Source organism: Schistocerca piceifrons, chromosome 3 (genome assembly GCF_021461385.2).
Source record: "Schistocerca piceifrons isolate TAMUIC-IGC-003096 chromosome 3, iqSchPice1.1, whole genome shotgun sequence".
Classification (NCBI taxonomy): Eukaryota; Metazoa; Arthropoda; class Insecta; order Orthoptera; family Acrididae; genus Schistocerca; species Schistocerca piceifrons.
Genome location: NC_060140.1, coordinates 371,816,028 through 371,836,194, shown reverse-complemented (window position 1 = coordinate 371,836,194; position 20,167 = coordinate 371,816,028). Strand labels below are relative to the sequence as shown.

At 40.4% G+C, this 20,167-nt stretch overlaps 1 protein-coding gene across 2 annotated transcripts in view; it reads right to left on the bottom strand.

The window, feature by feature from the left end:
- Positions 1–20,167, bottom strand: part of LOC124789339 (cAMP-dependent protein kinase type I regulatory subunit) — a 266,916-nt gene that overhangs the window by 188,603 nt on the left and 58,146 nt on the right. The gene's annotated exons all lie outside the window — the stretch shown is intronic.

The window sequence follows — 20,167 nt, the reverse complement described above, 5'->3', positions numbered from 1 at the left end:
CACGGTATTTCAGTGCACGCATTCGCGACCATATGTTTTAGTATGGCGTAGTCCACGTGCAATGACTTTTATCAAGGCTATGTGTAGGGTATAAATGTTTTCATATGTAAGTATGGATTCTCTATTCATGAACTAGAGCCACTGAACTTCCTCCACAGATTTATTTGTAGCATATACGTAGGAGAGAATAAGCTTGAATGTATGTACTTCGCATGCACTTACGGAAACCGGAAGTGTATCCACGTAGAAGAAAATATAAAAATCTTAGATTAAGGAATATGATAATCTCGTCTCACTGCTATTCTGCAGAATTTAAAAAATGTTTGGTGGACCTCGTTTGTTAGATAGGAACACACAGTATTTTCCGGATCCGCTAGCGTGCAAACGCATCAAACAAATACCAGTTAATTGTGGCCCGCGATGTAAACAACGCGGTTCAATCATTTTCCATAGTCGACGTCATGCTGAGTTGTCACACCATACGGCATTATGTAAACTATTCCCCAATTTGGTTCTCTTGATGTTACGACCTATTCGCGGGCATTTAAAAAAATTTCGAAACACCGAAAACATGGACAGGTGTTAAAACTAAATTCACTATCGACAAGATTAGCTTATTGTGTATGAATTGTGCTTTTCCAATATTCAGTGCAAAAAAGTCCCATTCTATTTCTCTACCATCTTGGTAAAAAGAGCCACTATCAATAAAAAAGATTTTATTTCTTGTTTGAGTAATACGGACACGTCGCCTACGCAGGGTCGTACGAGGAGGTGGCGCGATTGGTTCCCGCCATGGGTGCAAGCACAGCACGGCCAAAAAAGATTTTTTTACTTTTTTCACAAGAAGTATAATCCATAATTTATTCAGCGTTGTGATACTTTTATTCGTATTTAATACCTACTGTTCATCAAAGTAGTATTTTACTCCAGTGATACATTTTTAAACCTAGGTGCAAAGCTATAAAATTTGGAAGAAGGTAGTTTTCCGAAGAGGGAAGAATTGTAAGAAAGAAAATTTTAGAACGTAGTGGACGGAGAAAGGGGGAGAGGTAAATTTAGCAATTCTGCCATTGGCGCAGCGCAGCATCAGTTCGGTATGATAACTGGGCCTACGGCTGCCTGCCAGTCCCCGTAAGTCCATCGATTTCCAGCCTGGCGCAACGTTTAATATTGGAATCCTCTTTCTCTTAACGGATCCACTGCTTCTCATTTTCAACTTCGACCTTATCTTCATAATGTTTGTTGCATCGAAAATTTATGAAAATTTTTTTCCCCACACGAAATCTACGGAATTTTGTGAAATCGACTATACGAAACACCAGAGAGAGAGAGAGAGAGAGAGAGAGAGAGAGAGAGAGAGAGAGAGAAAACCAAAACATCGTTGATGTCCTTAAAAATGCACCGTTGTATTTATCCCTCTAAATAGTTCAGAAAGTAACTCATTTTGTAAAACGTGAATGTTTTGTGGAGGAACTTTCTGTAATGCGAACTGTACAGCTACTTTTCGCAAGCAATTTAACAGGGCTGATGCGTCGGATATACAAATAATCTGTCGACATCAGAATGTGACCCCTCCATCTCTTCACATTCAGTAGGTCAGTCAAGTATGGTGCAAGATATTGCCTCGTAGCAATATTGCAATATTGTGACTTTTCCGTCCACTGCGGAGAATGGCTTAGTGGTACCTTAGGCACGAATGCTTCACGCATTTTCCCTTCTTTCCATTTTCGGTTTTCTGTATACAAGTTCCTTCAACTTCACCCTTACAGAACTGCGCGGAAAGTTTATGCTCTTTACTTGATTTTCAGAACAATTAGGAACTATGCACTTCACTGGATGTTTTCTCTTCGCAACAGTGCGAAAGGGGAGCTACACGCTAGTATGTAGCTGTGTGTCCCTTAATTGCTCACGAACGTACACTCGCCAAATGTTTATAACCGTCTGCTGAATAAGCGTTTTGAGGAACTATTATTCCCTTTTTTCTGGCAAAATGCGCCTTTTTTACCTTCGCCGATATCTACGACAGCGTGCTGAAAAGTAATGCCTCCGAATTTATGTGAAAACTCGGAAAGCTTTTCAAATAAAACAAATTCTATTAATATTCTTCACATTTATTCTTCATGTCTACGCATTTGTCACTGCAGTCATCCTGACGCCGTACAAATTTCTCCCGAGATACCAGTTTGTTTATACGGTCACTAAAATGTTTGACTTCGTTGACTGAACCAAATCATTGTTTGTGTCCACCCCCGGTAGCTGAGTGGTCAGCGCGACAGACTGTCAATCCTAAGGGCCCGGGTTCGATTCCTGGCTGGGTCGGAGATTTTCTCCGCTTAGGGACTGGGTAGTGCGTTGTCATAATCATCATTTCATCCCCATCGACGCGCAAGTCGCCGAAGTGGCGTCAAATCGAAAGACTTGCACCAGGCGAGCGGTCTACCCGACGGGAGGCCCTCGCCACATGACATAAAAAAAAACCTCTGTTTGTGCTGCTTCATCACTATTAAAGTGAGTCCTCGAAGGCGATTAGAGTTGGAAAGTGATGAAAATCGGATCGGGACGGTAAGGAGAATGATTGATAACAGTGTGCCCCGGGCTGCTCCACGTGTGGGCGAAATCTTCGAATGCGTGTCTTCGGTTTTCTAACGGTCTCGCAGTACTTGGACATTGTTGCGTTACATATCGCCATTTGCATGCCACAATTCTGAGCCCTCCAGCGGCAGAGGGCTGCAACTTGCGACAGCGAAGCGGTAGCGCTTATCAGCATTTTGAGTGTGATAGCCAAAGCAATAATTAAACGCAAAGTTAGAATCTGTCAAAAGGTCCGATCAGAAAATACACAATATATTTCCCAGAAAAACATGTCTCATATAATTGTGAGTTTTATCTACATTTGCTAGGTAATATTTTTAATTGTTATATGATAGACAAGTAAAAAAGGTTACTCTGAAAATTAAACATATTTTGTCTAACTTTTTACATTAATTTTTTGCTCTTATGACGCCACATCGCATCCAATATTTCGATATGTTCATAAAAGTGTGAGTTTAACGTTATTTTGTTCACCATTTTGTCCAAGAAGAACAGTCTTCCATAAATTATGTAGTGAAAAAATTTTTCCCAAGCCGAAGTGGCTTGTGCTCTTCGACTAGAAGGTTTATAAAACCGGCAAGATTTGTCATTTTTGGTTTCACGGTATTTTAAATAGATGAGGACGAAGTACACTTAATAGTACAGGTAATTTTTTGATCCTCTATACCTCAAAAGGACGTCTGATCCGTACTTGCGGCAACTGTCATTTGAAACAATATCTTTTGTCCTCTGCAAAATCCGACGATTGTTTTTTTTTTTTCTTCTTCAGACGGTACATTATTATGGAATGAAGCTTCTGAAGCAAATCACTACTTCGGAATGTCATGTTCTAAGATCACACAATTTATTAGAAAGTTTAAGTAAGTGAAGGTAAATAATCTTGTATAGGAGGAAAACTTAAAACCTACTGGTTACTCTGCAATTTTTTAACGTTTTGGAATCATATAACAATTTTTCGAAGATTACCAATCCACCAGCTGTTGTACCACATGAATGCAGCATACTTTCCTGGCTGCAATGTTAAACCATAGTCCATTCAGATATTTTGGTACACATTCTGTGAGCGTAACTTGAAAATAAATTTTGGGAAAAAATTCAGTCAAAAATTTTGTGAAATTATTTGTCTTAAGGTAAGAAGTAAAATAGATTTGAGAAACATTTGACGCGCCTTTAAATGATGCTCAAATTCATGTACAGCAATAGTACGTCAACATACAAATGTCCTCCAGTATTACTAGAAATTTTAGTTAAACACTGAACTTTATATTCCCATTGGCACCTGATTTGCTGTACGTCATTACGAGCGTCATTCAAAGATGTGTCAAATGTCTCTAATCTGTTTTATTAAAACACTTTGTCGTTTTTCCTTCAATTTTTATCGTCAAGTTTGATTCTTTATTATCCTGATTACTTTCGCGCAATCAAGTCTTATTTTAAAAACTAGACTATTTGTCGATTTCCCACTCTTCGTTCGGCTATGAAAATTCAGACAAAAATCCATTGTGTTATTCTAGGAAGAAAGGCTTTTTTCGGCTACAAAAGTTGCCTGAACAATCGAAAATCAATTTCTTCCAGTTCATTTTGAGGAAAAAATAACGAGCCAGCATGTCACAGAAATACTTGTTATTTATTGCCATAAACAATAGTGAAAAATTTGATATAATGTACAGGAACAAATGCTACTTCAAATAGTAGCTAAAGAGAAGTATGGGTCAGGTGAACCTACTGGAATAGACGAGCTCAAAAATCCGTCAACTTCACCGTCACGCATTAAAAAAGTAAAAAAAGTAATAAAATCTACATGTTTCATAAACAAGCTACTACGAACTAGTGTCACAAACCAATTACTTTAAGATATCAATATATTTCATTCGGGAGAAATTTCGTTGCACGGCAAAATTTATTGCAGAGTACCAATTGGGGCAAAAATAGTGCACCTAACGACATATTTCACACAGTATGCCTGCACTAAAGGCACAGTTCTGTTATTCTGACACTTTACTACATTTATTTACTGAATTGCAACACATAAAACATGTCCAAAATTTCTGAAATACACTAGCATTTTGGCACTCTTTACTTACGAGGCTAACGAAGTATTAAAACATACTTATCTTCCTTTGGTTTTTTTTTTGCGCCCCAAATTTGTACAAAATGAGAGATGGTAAAGTGGAAACCTCTATGGCCTTGACCACTTATTTTGCTACGAGTCACGCTATTTCTATATTTAATTGTTTGGTGAGTGTGGTAACGGGCGTTTATCGTAAGTGCTGGTCTACTAGAAGCCTAATTTTTCCGTGTGTCTAAGATATTGTCTTCTTAAAGATATACTTAGTTGGCAGCGTGGTATTAACTAATTGTGCTAGACTTCCTGTACTAATCAACAGTGACAGAATGTACCACAGCCCACACAGGAAAGGTATAGGGTGTTGCCTCTGACCATTTCCAAACCAAACAAGCAACGAGAGTAGTACAGCACTAGGCTCTATCTAGATGTAAGAACTGCCTGTCACGGAAAGAAAATGTACGTGGTGATGATCTGATGACATTGCAGTGATCGCCAAAAGTGAACAGAAATTGAGTAGGGACCTTAATGAATAATCAATGTAATAGCAAACGCAGCGAGTGAACATGCTCGGTGGATTAATGTTGAATTTTGATCTTAGACTACAAAATGTGGTTGAATTGTGCTGTCTCTAAAGAAGAACAAAAAAAGAAGGGAGAAGCAAGACACATATAGTACCGAGGAATGCACTACTCAAAAGGATCTTCTACAGATGCAAACGGATATTAACACCCGAAAATATAAATCATGAGATTAGAAAAATATTAATGGAAAGCTATGTTTGGAAGACATCTCTGTATGAGTGCGAAAGGTGGACAATGGCCAAAGTATAACTGGAACAATTATATGCCTTTGCAATGGGTTGCTAGAGGAGACGAGAAAAGATGGGCTGATCACGTAAGGAATGAAGAGTTATGCAACGATGTGGCGAGGAAAAAATATTTTTAGTACAAAAATAGAAGAGATGGAATGGGTGTGCATCTATTGCTGAATACTGTAAATGAAGTGAGGTGGAAGGAAAGAACCGCAAGGGGAGGTCGAGATATGAGCACACGAGGCAGATCGTTGACGATAAAGATGCAGCTGAAATGAGGAAGATAGCTGACATATCACAAGGCTGGAGGACTGCATCGAACAAACCACAGGGCTGATGAGCGAAACAACAGTGAATCCGGCGTTGCCATGTTATCCGAGGTTTCTTCTTTTACACCCTCGGACACACGACGACACCGAGAATTATTTTCGGTTGTTGCTCCAAGACTTACAGCAAAGCATTGTATGCCTAGGAACTTGCGTTACGTGCCAATTACCGGAGTGATGAATTTACACTTCCACTTTTCTGTCGAAATTTGATGGGATGGCAGACATGGGTGAGTAGTGAAAAATCCGGTATGCTGAAAACGAAGTGGTTACTGCCGAGGTCAATTTACATTGCTCACCCCGAATCTACTTCTAGAGAAATGGTTCGTTTTCGTTACCTCAGAAGAACCAATAAAGACTATAACATGATAAATTAAACATAGGACATTGCGCTACCGGAACAATTTACCGCTGCCCACTGAAAGCGTGTTTCTCGAAAGAAGCAGTTATGAACTTCGGGTATTCGGAATTGACTGTGTTCGCGCTGCGGCGGGGACTATATTAAGGCACCGGACGCTCTATATTTAAAACCGCTACCACGACGCAGCAAGAAATTCCGGGCATCAGTGCTTTCCCAGGCGAAGCACGTCAATGTCTGCACAGTGCGTACAGGTAGAGCAGACTTCTTGCGACGCGAACCGCGGTGTAGACGCTACGCCGTGCTGCGAATGTCTGCATCATGTTCAACTTGAATCGATTCAGTTGGACGAGCGACAAAAACATGACCAAGCAAGATAGTTTCGCTAACGGCAACGCTCGTAAGTGTTGATGTGGTGCCCGTACTGCATGTACATCATTAGACTTAACGTGTCGCCAACAGTTCACGACAAGCTCTATGTGACGGAAGTTCCCTAGCTAAGCCTTGTTATGAAACTACCAGGCAACTGCAGAGCCTTCACAATGTTGCTAACCCTATTCTGGGGGGTAATCATCACAATAATCCCTCCTACGACTAGCGAGACAGAGAAAACAGCAGAACGACCACAAACACTTTTTTTTCACTAAGCGTGGACCTTATTTATAAGTAAATTGGACTAAACACTACTCTCGCAAATTAAACGTTTGTTCTAGAAGTAAATTTTTTACGTTCTCCAAAATTATGTGTAAGTGAAATTCTTGAAATCTTCCATAACTGAAGCTACCTCAAGAAAAGCGTATTAGATCGACTCAGCATTGCTCTGTGAATTCACATAAGCGACTACTTTAAGTCAATAAGATTATCCACTACATGTTCATATTCACAGCAGAAATGTTTTTACTTCCAGCTTACCACGTAACCCCTCTTAGTTTTTACGTCCATCATTTGTATGGTAGCTAAGAACGAAAAGCAGTCTCGGGATTCGAAAGTGTCAGCTGATACCTAAAGTGTGCTCGTTATAATATTTCAGGAGGCCTGGAGTTTTAACTATATGCACATATACAAAGGGCGGTAGTATCGCGTAGACGAAGTTTAAAAGGGCAATGCTTTGGAGGAGCAGTCATTTGTATTTAGGTGATCCATGTGACCTGACTGTGGACGCATACCAAATTTCAGGCATTACCTCTCACCACGGACAAAGCAGTGGCCGACAGCCTTCACTTAGCGACCGGGTGCAGCGACTATGCGTAGAGTTGTGCTAACATACAAGCAACAGCGTGTGAAATAACTCCAGAAATGAATGTAGTAGTACGACGATCACATCCGTTGGGGCAGTGTGGCGAAATTTCGCGTTAATGGGCAGTGGCAGCAGACGGCCGATGCGAGTGCCTTCGCTAACGGCACGACATCGAGTGCAGCGCCTCTCCTGGGCTCGTGACCATATCGGGTGGATCCTAGACGACTGAAAACCGCGGCCTGCTCGAATGAGTCCAGATGTCAGTTGATATGAGCTAATGGTAGGGTTCGAGTGCGTCGCAGTCCCCACGAAGCCTGTGAGCCAAACTGTGAACAAGGCACTGAGCAAGCTGGTGTTGGCTCCACATTGGTTTCGGTTACGTCTACATGGAATTCAATAGGTCCTCTGATCCAACTGAGCCGATCATTGACTGAAAATATTTATGTTCGGCTACCTGGAGACCTTTTGCAGCCATTCATGGACTTCATCTTCCCAAACAACTATGGAATTTTTATGGTTGACAATGCATCACACCGGTTTGAAAAACATTCTGGGCAATTCGAGCGAATGATTTGGCCACACAGATCACCCGACATGAATCCCATCGAACATTTATGAGACATAATCGAGAGGTCAGTTCATGCAGAAAATCATGCACCGGCTCTGTATTTATGTAACGACACAGTGAAGCAAGTACTTTTAAAAACTGAACAATTTAATTATCCCTGAGTAGTGACATAGCATTTGTCAATATTTGAAAAGAAAATTTTTCGCAAAAGGCGTTAAGCTAAGTGGATAAGGTTTAGCAATACAGCGTTGTTTCATATGAATTACTATAAACAATAGTTAATGGCTCTGAATCTTAATGATATCTAAAGATGACTTAATATTTTGCTCCTTTCTCAGCTGTTTTATGTGACACTATATAAATGTATGATTTAACAAGCGTTATATCGTTCTACTTTTATTTACTGGTGTTCTGTAATGCCGCTAACAAAACGTATAATGTTCCATCACCATTCAGCTGCAAAACCGGTAAAAGGTTGCAAATATTAGAAACAAACGAGTCTTCTCCCTTAACACGTAATCACTTTACAAAAACTCTTTCCTCGTCTTTATGTGGTGATGAAATGTCAGATTTTCCACATTACGTTTGGCCTCACTGCAAAAATTAGAGGTTGGGACGGTTGAAGGAAATTAACCGTGGCTCCAGACTTTAGCTTTTTCGAGCGAGCTCCGAGCTTTCTTCGCTATGTGACATCTGGTGTATTGTCCGGCATATGTTCACGAAGACGTGCAATCAAATGAAACAATCTTCTGGATGTCAACAGTAACAACAACCAATTTAGCTTTTCCAATATTTGCGATAAGAATAAGTAGTCTATTCATGCAAACAACTATTAGCTTAGTTATTTCGGTTGCAGAGGTCCTCAGTCAGAGAACCAGAAACTCCAGTTCACATATTTATTTGAACTATTCCCGGTCGTAGGATGTCAGTTGATTAAAATATGCATAATAGATTTACTTCATCCTTGATTGGCAACTGCTGTCCTTATAAATTGTACTAGTTATTTCACTTCTATTGAATCCCGTAGGTATAATGCGTTTACGAGGCTAGACGAACTAGAGTGACGTTAATTTTATTCCATTCTACGGTTGCTTTATCAATCCATAGAAAATGACGCTAAAGCTTGCAGAGGTCAGCCTAACGATGTTGAATAGATGACGCCCTCACTCTTAAATAAAACGAATTTCACAATACTTCGCGGACGCTGATAAGGGCTTCCCGAAGATTCAGTTTTCCCTCCATATCTCTGTGATAAGAATTGTAGCACCTATATATTCAATGCCCAATAGCAAGTTTTATAAACAGTGTTTATCTTTCCTGAAGATAATTACTTTTCCTTAACTGTGATAGCCCGCTATAGAAACTTCCTTGTCATATGACTTTACATCGCGGTGTACTTGCAATTTAATTACTACTTTTCTTTCGCATGCTTCTTTCACACATTTCCGAGTGACTCGGTTGCACACAATTTGGGTCAAATGCGAGGACTTACTCTTAATATTAGCAATATAGCTGCAGGTTTCCTGCTACTTGGATTTGCAACTTCTATACGTTACCGTTTGTTTCTATTCGCTAACTGCAGTATCGGTCATCAAGAACAAGTTTCGTACGCCCTCTTAGAGGGAAAAATAAATGTCTGGTACTGCGTCCTCAGAAGCCTGAAAATTGTGTTTTGTCTGTTTCATTCGTACTGCCTACGAAATAGTTCTGCACTTCTTTATTCGTCGCTAATGACCTCGCTATCAACTGCTTGTTAAAGCTAATATTATTATTTTTTATTTCGGTAAGTAATAACTCCAAGCACTCAATGAACCCGCCAAATCGGTCACTGTGACACATTCCTAACTGACTAAAACTTAGACCGCAACGTAGACTTCAGGACAAGGAAGTGTCTTTGATTATAGTTTAAGTCTTGCAGGTACGGGTAATGGACGTTTAACTAACCGCATCATACCTTGGGTCACTTCCCCCTTCACTGCCTTTCACAATTAAGTCTTCGTTTTCCGAAACATGGCTTTACGCTGTGTATCATCCACGCAACACGACAACGATGAATATCTTTTCTCATTAATCATCCTTAGTCAGAAACAGCGATCGCACCACTGTTCCACAGTAAGGACATCGTGTCTTTGAGATCTCGTGTATTATGAAAGATAGCATGGAGTAAAGCATTTTCAACCAGCATTCAGAAAGGAAGCCTGGATGCAGTTTCGAATCTGGACAGCAATTATTCTACTTCCCACATTTGTCTTCATGTACGAAGTACCATTTAACTATAACCCTACGCTTCATCCCTTTCAAAGTGTGCAATGCAACTTGCTCGCTCGAATAGCTGTACACACAAATAGCCATGAACAACCAACACACAAATAGTCATAAACCAAGTGTACCTCGGTTCTCTAGGAAATTAAGCTTATTTCAAAGAATCAGCAGGGGCTCAGAAAACAGTGCTCTCATGAAACATGGCTTATTTTCGGACACAATATCTTTCGAACAGTAGAATCAGATGAGCGGATGAATTCCGTTTTCCTAGATATTCTTACAGTCGAATGGTAAAGACACAGTACCCTGGCCTAGTTTCTTAAATACGTTAAACTATTGTGATTCTTGAGTTTCTCCCGGCGTATTTGATAGTCAAAATATCCACGGGTGTGCTGCCGGTCTATAGTGTCCAACGGGCAGTCCGTCAGTTCACCTGATGATGGCGACATGTATGATCGCCGAAATATTGTGCCCGTTGGACACTATAGACCGGCAGCACACCCGTGGATATTTTGACGTTAAACTATTATTTTTTTCCGTCTTTAGCGTTCTGCAATTACAAAGTTTAATGCCAGACACGTTTCGCTTTTATTTACAAAATACATCCCGATGCGTTGCTGTTTATTGTTCTTTCTACATGTTTAGAAATCGACAGGTTTTTCCTGTTAGTAAAGGTTGAAAGCAAAAAAATTTCAACCACAGTAAAATCTTTATGACAACTCCTGCGGTATTTTACAAAAGTATGACGCAAAATCGCAAACATCGCGATCGAATATGCAGTTTCGAAAAGGTCTAACACCTACGACGGGGAAAAGTGCAATCAAATTTTCTTCGACTTCAATCTCCTCTAACAAGAGAAATTCCTGTCGACTTCGGTACTTGTCAGCAGGAACAATAAACACCAGCAACCACTGATGATGTTTTGTATGTAAAGGCGAAACGTGTCTGGTGTAAAAAATTCGTAGACTGCAGTACGCTTAAGACGAAAAACTATAATTGAATAGAAAGTACAACAACTAAAGCGAAAGACGGCCATCCAACCAAACATAGAACTGTCTCAAATTTTTCGTGGGTAGAATTATTACTATGTAGGAAAGAGTGTGTTTTCCAGAGGCGAAGTAACCTTTGGAGTGCGCCAAGGAAGTGTAACAGAACCGCTAAAACGAAAATTAGCAAGTTTCTTTGCGTGGGCATCCTCCGCAGCAAACATAGAAATATTTTGTTAACAAAACCGCGTTTTCCTACTGCCACTTTATTTATCCCAGACACGTTTCGCCTTTTTCTTGTTCTAAGGCATCATCAGTGGGATCTATACCGATACAGTTTTGTTGGTTTTGGAATACTTAGCTGGTCACGTCGCCATTTATGTAAAAAAGTAATTACTTACGATTTGCTGATCTTCGTTTCCTCTCATCTGGTCTGGAGGTCACACTGCCACTTTATTAGTGATATATCAGCACAACTTTGCGTTCTGACCTCCTTCACACTGTTCCCCGTGTTTCTATTTCTTTTTGTGGTGCACTATTGTTCTTTTGCCACTCGATATAACTATTTCGCTGCACACTGCTTTTCAAAACGTAAATATTGCAACTCCATTATGTGTTTCCTCCTCTTTGGGCTGTTTACATGCTTGTTGCCAACCTAACGAAGTATATGTTCAGGACTAACTTCTATATATATATATATATATATATATATATATATATATATATATATATATATATATATATATATAGATGTGTGTGTGTGTGTGTGTGTGTGTGTGTGTGTGTGTGAGAGAGAGAGAGCTGAAGAGGTTTTTTGTGGGTGGGTGGGGAGTGATTTGAATTGCTGTTAGCGAGTGGTTGAAAGCTTTGGTGACAGATGATTTTGTGTTTTCGTTTCAATACTCTGTGGAGGGCTTCGTGGATAAGTGAGTGTATAGATGCTGGGTGGTAATATTATTATATTGGATAGCATTATTATATTAATCCTCTTTGGGAGCGTTGTTCTATTATTTTATCCATTAGTGTACAATAGATAAAATAATAGATAACAGATCCAGGTTTCATCAACTGTCATAAATCGGCACAAAAGTCTTGCGGATTGCGATTAAACATCGTCAGACGTTTTGCTGCCATGTTGTGCTCGTTGCGCTTTTGGTCCACGTGAGCAATCGCAGCGTCCACCTCTCACTCGGCTTCTTCCTAGCCCATTCACCGAGCAAGATTATTATGCAATCGCTCAGTTGAGATGCCTACAGTCTCAGCAATATCACGAATTTTTGTTCGCCGGTCTTGCGTTGCCGTATCATCGATTCTGTCAATGGTTTCCTTTGTGGTGACCTCAGTTGGAAGGACGGGGCGCGCTTCTTTTTGGTACTTGTCCGACCACGTTTAAATTAATTAATCCAAAGGAAATGGCCTTCAATGATTGTGCAGGGTCCGTGTGAACTTCATCCAAATCTGTTTGGTAAATAGGGCAGACCAACCCTTCAAATTTCACGAAACTATGTTTGCTCTATTTTCAGTCTTCATCAATACACTGACCAATTCGTACAACAAAAATGTTCCATTCTTTCTTGGAAATGTACCAGACTTATCAAACCATCCTTGTACTAACAAACTTCTGTATTGATCAGAAGAATTGTATTTTTTGTCAGTGGTCACGATATGTTATGAACTCTTATCAGCTACTATGTTATCTGTATTTGCTTACATATTTTGAATCATTACTTACGAACAATGTGAAGGCTGCATGGAACGTATATCAAGTGGAGTTGTGCTTCCACTGAATATAGCAAACAGTTAGCGGGCTTCACAGAACAAAGAAAGTGGCGTCACACGGAGCACACTTACAAATCACAAACTACCTGAACAGACCATTACAGTGCAAATCGAAGGACGGGAAACAACGATTCTGCACACGCCGACATACTGTCGCGTCGCTGAGCGCTCTGGCGTAGCAACGCATTACTTCAAGCAACAGTGCTCGCTCGCACCAAGGAGCACGCACCTCGCTTCATCTGCTCATTACATCCACACGGTTACAAGTAGATCGTATCTCTTTCCTCTATAACGTCCTCACGAAACAGATTCAGCTGGGTACAAGGGCAAGAGGGTGAGAACTTTACTTGGGCAATAAAATAATTCCAAGGCGACGGCCAAAAAAGTGAATACAACATAGCTACTCTGTAAGTAATCGTAATCGGGAGTATTTCACTTATTTCTGATCGTTAGTGAAGTACATAAAGCTACAGGATGAATCATTTATATTGAGAGGTTGTGAGATACGGGGCTGAAACTATGGCTATGGTAGAAAATGAAGTATGTACCTCTTATCTGCTTTTGTTGTCTTTGAGAAGATGCCATAGTATTTTAAATATCAGAGAGACAGCTGCTCTGAAGATTCTATGAAAGTGATACTTTGAAGTGTCAGAAACATTCACAGTATACGCAGCCCACGACGCACTGAAGTGATAGTCTAAAAACAAGATATACAATACATGTGTTTGCATTTACCTACGGATATTCTCTAATTGGTTGGATTTAAAATAATTTGTACTTTTTAATTCGCAACTTACTATACGGTTAATGCTTTCTTATAAACGTATTTATTGTGCACATAACTGCATGAGAGAAAACCGTTCAGTGAGTCAAGTAAAGAAACGAGACCAACTTGCAAATTTTATAAAACAATGAATATGAGGATCGCGAACGAATATACATGATTCCGTCGCTCGGTATACGTTGACTACTGATACTACCCGTCTGCTTTGTGTCATGACACAGAAATGGCGGACAGAAAACACTCAGATATCCTATATACGCAAAATACGTCACTTAACAATAATTATGGTTGTCCTCTTAACATCACATTCATTGCCTTTGCCAATTCACAATGAAACTGTAATATTCCAACGTAACAGAAATTTCCAAAAGCCAACGGCCTTGCGTCGTTGAATGCACCTGTTCCCGCCAGGCCACTGATCATCAGGTATTACGTATACATAGGATACGAAATCCACTACTGTACAACTGCACCACTAATGACAAATTGATGGCAACCTTAATCACAGCAAAATGGAGTGTACCGATTCCGAGCAACCTCAAGGGGAATGGCCACATAAAATAAATAGTAGTAAAAGCATTTGGTGGAGTGGCATTCATAGGAAGAATCTTAAGGAAATGTAATTATTCATCCACTAAATAAGTGGCTTACAAGGCACTTATATGACCGATCCTCTAGTACTGTACGTCGGCCGAAGTGGCCGAGCGGTTCTAGGCGCTACAGTCTGGAACCGCGTGACCGCTATGGTCGCAGGTTCGAATGCTGCCTAGGGCATGGATGTGTGTGATGTCCTTAGGTTAGTTAGGTTTAAGTAGTTCTAAGTGACTGAAGACCTCAGAAGTTAAGTCCCACAGTGCTCAGAGCCAGTTTTATTATTTTTTTAGTACTCTTCATCAATCTGAGACCCTTACCACACAGCTTTTATAGAACAGAGAGAGAAGATCCATATAAAACTGGGTTTCGTGACAGGGTCGTTTCGTCGGCACGACAGCGTTACGCATCACGGAGTGGTTTATTATTGAAATTTCTAGAGTACTTTTTGGGAAGAGTCAAACAAATTCGAGAAATCAGAACTAAAAAATAGTAGAGGTTTAACGACATTCATTCTTTCCACGTGGCATTCGCGAATGGAACAGGGAAAGTGGGAGGGGAAAATCAGACAGTGGTACCAGAAATACACTCCGCCACACACCTTCGGGTGGCTCGCAGTGTACTGCTGTAGGTGTAGAGCACCGGTCCTTGGATGGGTAACTGTCTGAGCACGCTACGCGTAGTTGACAGCTTTCTCTCACCTTATTACCTTCCAATAATTATATAAAAGGAATATAAATGTCAGTATTCTGTTTGCGCTTTATGACGCCACATCATTACAACACGGATCTAAGCCGACGTCCGGTATCTCTGATCGCATGTTATTTGATGTGACGCACTGAAAGTTTGTTCTCCCGCCTTCCAATTTGTATTCAAAGTCTGTACGTATCAGTTCTAAAGTTATGCTTATATTGCGTACGTTCTTATGGGGACGATACATTTTCGTTAAGTAATTAAAACTTTATCTGAAGAAGGACCTTAACATAATACGGTAGCTGCGTGTCATAGAATCAATTCCATGATGCATGTGATCTAATATCGTTTTTCCTCCTCTACTTCTGACACATAAGCAATAACCTCAAAAGTTTCAAGGTAAGCTCTGAATACGCATGTCAGAATATAACCAATGCAATTCAAGCACCATTTCATTCGGCAGGCTTAAAGGTTAGGGCGATTTCTCAAAGGTTCAGATTAAATGACGATCCTTTTAATGCTGAAAAACAAATTTAAGAAAACAATAGTCGAGCAGTACTGATGGGTGTTACGAATTTCTCAGTATACTGAATGCTCTGTAAAAATGTAGTTTTATTATTACTTGATGTTAAATTAAGATGAACAAATTCATCTTTTTAGCAAAATGCTGTCCATGACTTTATAAGAAAAATATTTAAACGTGAAGAGATGGAATGCAACCCAATGTCAGTCTTTGGCATCTAACAGTGCTACAAGAACGTGTTCCCGAGGTACATTCGTTTGAGATTAGCCTGCTCTACAAAGGCAACTTGCTAATGTACTACAGCGCTAAATTAGGAGTCAAGAAATATATTATTTTAAGCCTTCTATCTCGCGTCACGACTATTTCAGAACTACAGAACTAATAAATAAACAAATACCGTCTGGACCATTTACTTTATTACCGACTTCTGGTTGCGCTGCAGATCAGGTTCAGATCTAGTATGAACAGGAAAAGAGAGAGAGAGATATTACAGCAATAAAAATTACGAAAGTGTAATATTCCAACCATCATCATCAGAGGTGGCAAAACTAACAACAAAATATTAAGAGACTCCACATTTACCTGGCGCCGCAAAGTGCAGTTTGTCAAGTAACGTAAAATACAAAGGTTGTGGGTAGGGAAAATTAAGCTGTGCAGTCAAGTGACGTGAGCATTTCACTGGCTAGAATATTACCGGCGTCAAAAAGATTCCTCCACCGTAAAATAAATACGTGATACCGTAATCCATTTCAGTATGTATCAAACGTTAAAATCCGTTGACCAATGAACTCTAGTGTCACTAAATATGACATGTTCTTCGTAGAACTTTCTAAAGCATTACCAGTGTTGAGACTGATGACCTCAGATGTAAAGTCCCATAGTGCTCAGAGCCATTTGAACCAGTGTTGAAAGAATCATCTTAATTCAGTATAGGTGATCTTGCATTACGTTACGCGTCGTACACAGGCTATCCCGTGTAATTCTCAATTCCCTGACGTGATAAGACGCTGCAGGAAGTTGCAATTCTAGCGCAACAGAATAGTTTCTTCGACAACATGCTATCTGTTAAAATAACACAAAATGAATTAATAACCTACCGACTCAGATCCCTCAGTTTTTTTTTTTTTAAACTTAAGACGCCGCGAAGGAAATAGTGGAAAATTTCGACGTCTCATGAATGAAAAACAAACCTACCTCTGCAGGCGAAGAGTAAATCTTAAGATATCTTGCGAGAATGACAGTCACCATCAGCACGAAACTTCTTAAACTTTTGGCGGCAGCCAAGACATACTACACCCCTGGAAATTGAAATAAGAACACCGTGAATTCATTGTCCCAGGAAGGGGAAACTTTATTGACACATTCCTGGGGTCAGATACATCACATGATCACACTGACAGAACCACAGGCACATAGACACAGGCAACAGAGCATGCACAATGTCGGCACTAGTACAGTGTATATCCACCTTTCGCAGCAATGCAGGCTGCTATTCTCCCATGGAGACGATCGTAGAGATGCTGGATGTAGTCCTGTGGAACGGCTTGCCATGCCATTTCCACCTGGCGCCTCAGTTGGACCAGCGTTCGTGCTGGACGTGCAGACCGCGTGAGACGACGCTTCATCCAGTCCCAAACATGCTCAATGGGGGACAGATCCGGAGATCTTGCTGGCCAGGGTAGTTGACTTACACCTTCTAGAGCACGTTGGGTGGCACGGGATACATGCGGACGTGCATTGTCCTGTTGGAACAGCAAGTTCCCTTGCCGGTCTAGGAATGGTAGAACGATGGGTTCGATGACGGTTTGGATGTACCGTGCACTATTCAGTGTCCCCTCGACGATCACCAGTGGTGTACGGCCAGTGTAGGAGATCGCTCCCCACACCATGATGCCGGGTGTTGGCCCTGTGTGCCTCGGTCGTATGCAGTCCTGATTGTGGCGCTCACCTGCACGGCGCCAAACACGCATACGACCATCATTGGCACCAAGGCAGAAGCGACTCTCATCGCTGAAGACGACACGTCTCCATTCGTCCCTCCATTCACGCGGCGGTGCACAAATGCTGCGCAGCTAACGCCATTCGACGGCCAACACCGCGGTTCCTGGTGTGTCCGCTGTGCCGTGCGTGTGATCATTGCTTGTACAGCCCTCTCGCAGTGTCCGGAGCAAGTATGGTGGGTCTGACACACCGGCGTCAATGTGTTCTTTTTTTCCATTTCCAGGAGTGTATGAACTACGATAGCCACATTCGACTGGGGAACTTAAGCAATCCATAGTGTCTAGTACAGCCTTCTTCTACAGCACATCCATCGCAATTGATTGCTTCAATTGTTTCCTTCTGATGTTTACGTCTAATGGCGCCCCACGAGCTAGCTGTTTCCCTTTGCCTAGATATGAAAACCGTCCACTAATAAGCGGGCATTCTCTTGATTGGAACACGTGAGCCATTATGCGCTTGTTTTCTCATTTTCACAGATTTTAGCATTTTACCTGAAATCCTACTTTTCTTGTTTTCTACATCTGCAACGTAGCTCTCGAAAGTAAATTTATTACTATCTCGACACGAAACAATCGAGAAAAAAAAGGAGAAAGTACGACGGTCAAATTCTATATTCTTGGAGCGTTGCATTCGAGTAAATGTAAATACATACTATGCCAAAGCTCCCTTGCGAAACCACGTTCTGGAAAAAGGAGAACGAAAGAATACAGTTTTGTTCAATCAGGAAACTTACTGCTTCTACTGGGAAGACCCCTTTATTGAAAAGAAAAGATTAATTTCACAATGTTAAAACCGTTTACATTTCCGAAACATGAAACAAACTCATATATATTGAATGTAAGTTGTCGCCGTTTCTGTATTTTTCAAACGTGGATTTCCGAAAAATATGTGCATCATTAAAACTTGAACAAAAGTTTCTTAAACAAAGGAATTGGTGATTTTGATGCACTGAATTGATCTTTGTAGCACTGGGTGAATTAAGAAAAAAATTCTGGGAGACAACTTTTTACCAATTAAAAAAATGAAATTTTACAGCTACTTCAAGAGCTATTGAATTTTGACCTCGACCATTTGTTCCGGAATGTGCAATGACGACGACCCGACTTAAAAGTTCTAAGCTGGTAAGGCTTATTAGTCTACATATTCAGATTTTTTTAAAGGAAGTCTGTAGTGTTGCGGAACACACCCACCTGGAACATTTAACGAAAGATAGACCAGTAATAAAAGATCTCACGATTACTATAGTTATGACAGGAAGCTGAAAATCACCCACAAGACTAGCGCTACAAACATTACAACGGGATCACAGTTATCACAATGCAGGGCTGTCGTTAAAACGTCTCTCTTCATTCTCTTGCTGAAGGAAAATACGATCCCTCTCATTTTAGCGTAATCAAAAGGTAAGGTAAGAACAAATTTGTAATTCTCGATTCCTTTCATGGGCACACAAGAAAAAGAAACTTCTCTCAACGAAACATTTTACAGTCAACGAAGGGCGCAATGAATGTGCATTATAATATCTAGTGGCTGATTATAAACAACAGGTGTTCTATGAAAACGACATAATTCGTAAGAGGGTCCTAAGTATGGCATCATTTAACTGTTACGTCTGCTAATACTATATTGCGTAATGCGTGCTGTTAAATCGTACTAAAATACAGCGTTCCACTGATGGGCAATGCAGAAGATTTTATTAATTTAGGTGTTTTTTTTTCTTTGTAACCATCACTGATAACAGACGTACTGGTACATCTCTATCACGGAGGATGCTGAGTTCACCCAACCTGGATATGATGTGACGTCATTATGACGTATACACGCTTTAGACGATTAACGCACCTATCGACTTTTACGAACGTTCGAGATTCTAAACTGTCGTCAGCTAGTGGTTTGTTTTGACACGTGCGATTCTGAAAACAGCTCAGTGTGGCAGCGTATATGTCTTTCAAAAATGGTTCAAATGGCTCTGAGCACTATGGGACTCAACTGCTGAGGTCATTAGTCCCCTAGAACTTAGAACTAATTAAACCTAACTAACCTAAAGACATCACAAACATCCATGCCCGAGGCAGGATTCGAACCTGCGACCGTAGGGGTCTTGCGGTTCCAGACTACAGCGCCTTTAACCGCACGGCCACTTCGGCCGGCGTATATGTCTTTCGCCAAAATAAAAGAGCTGGATATTAATAGAAATATTCCTGACCGTGGCCTTGAAAACACCACGTAAAAAAGTGAAGTCTTCTTATGTCCCGACTAGATTAGATTGTGTGATTGTTGTATTGAATGCTTACGCCGAAAATAATATTTGTTTATTATCAATATTTTAGCATGGTTTCATACAATTGGTCTTGTCAGTACATATTAGATTGTAGCAGCATACTCTTGCTGACTTTTTTTTCTTAATTTATATAGCTGAAAGAGAACTCGTGCAAGTTTGTTAGGTAAGTAATTTATATGTCCATCCCAAGATAGTGTTTTATCGACTATAATTCCACGTAATTTTACACTCGGACCGCAGAGACCGGTACCTTAGTGTCCAGTAATGACTGATGTGTAGAATGATTGAATTTCGAACTTAAAAAGAAAAA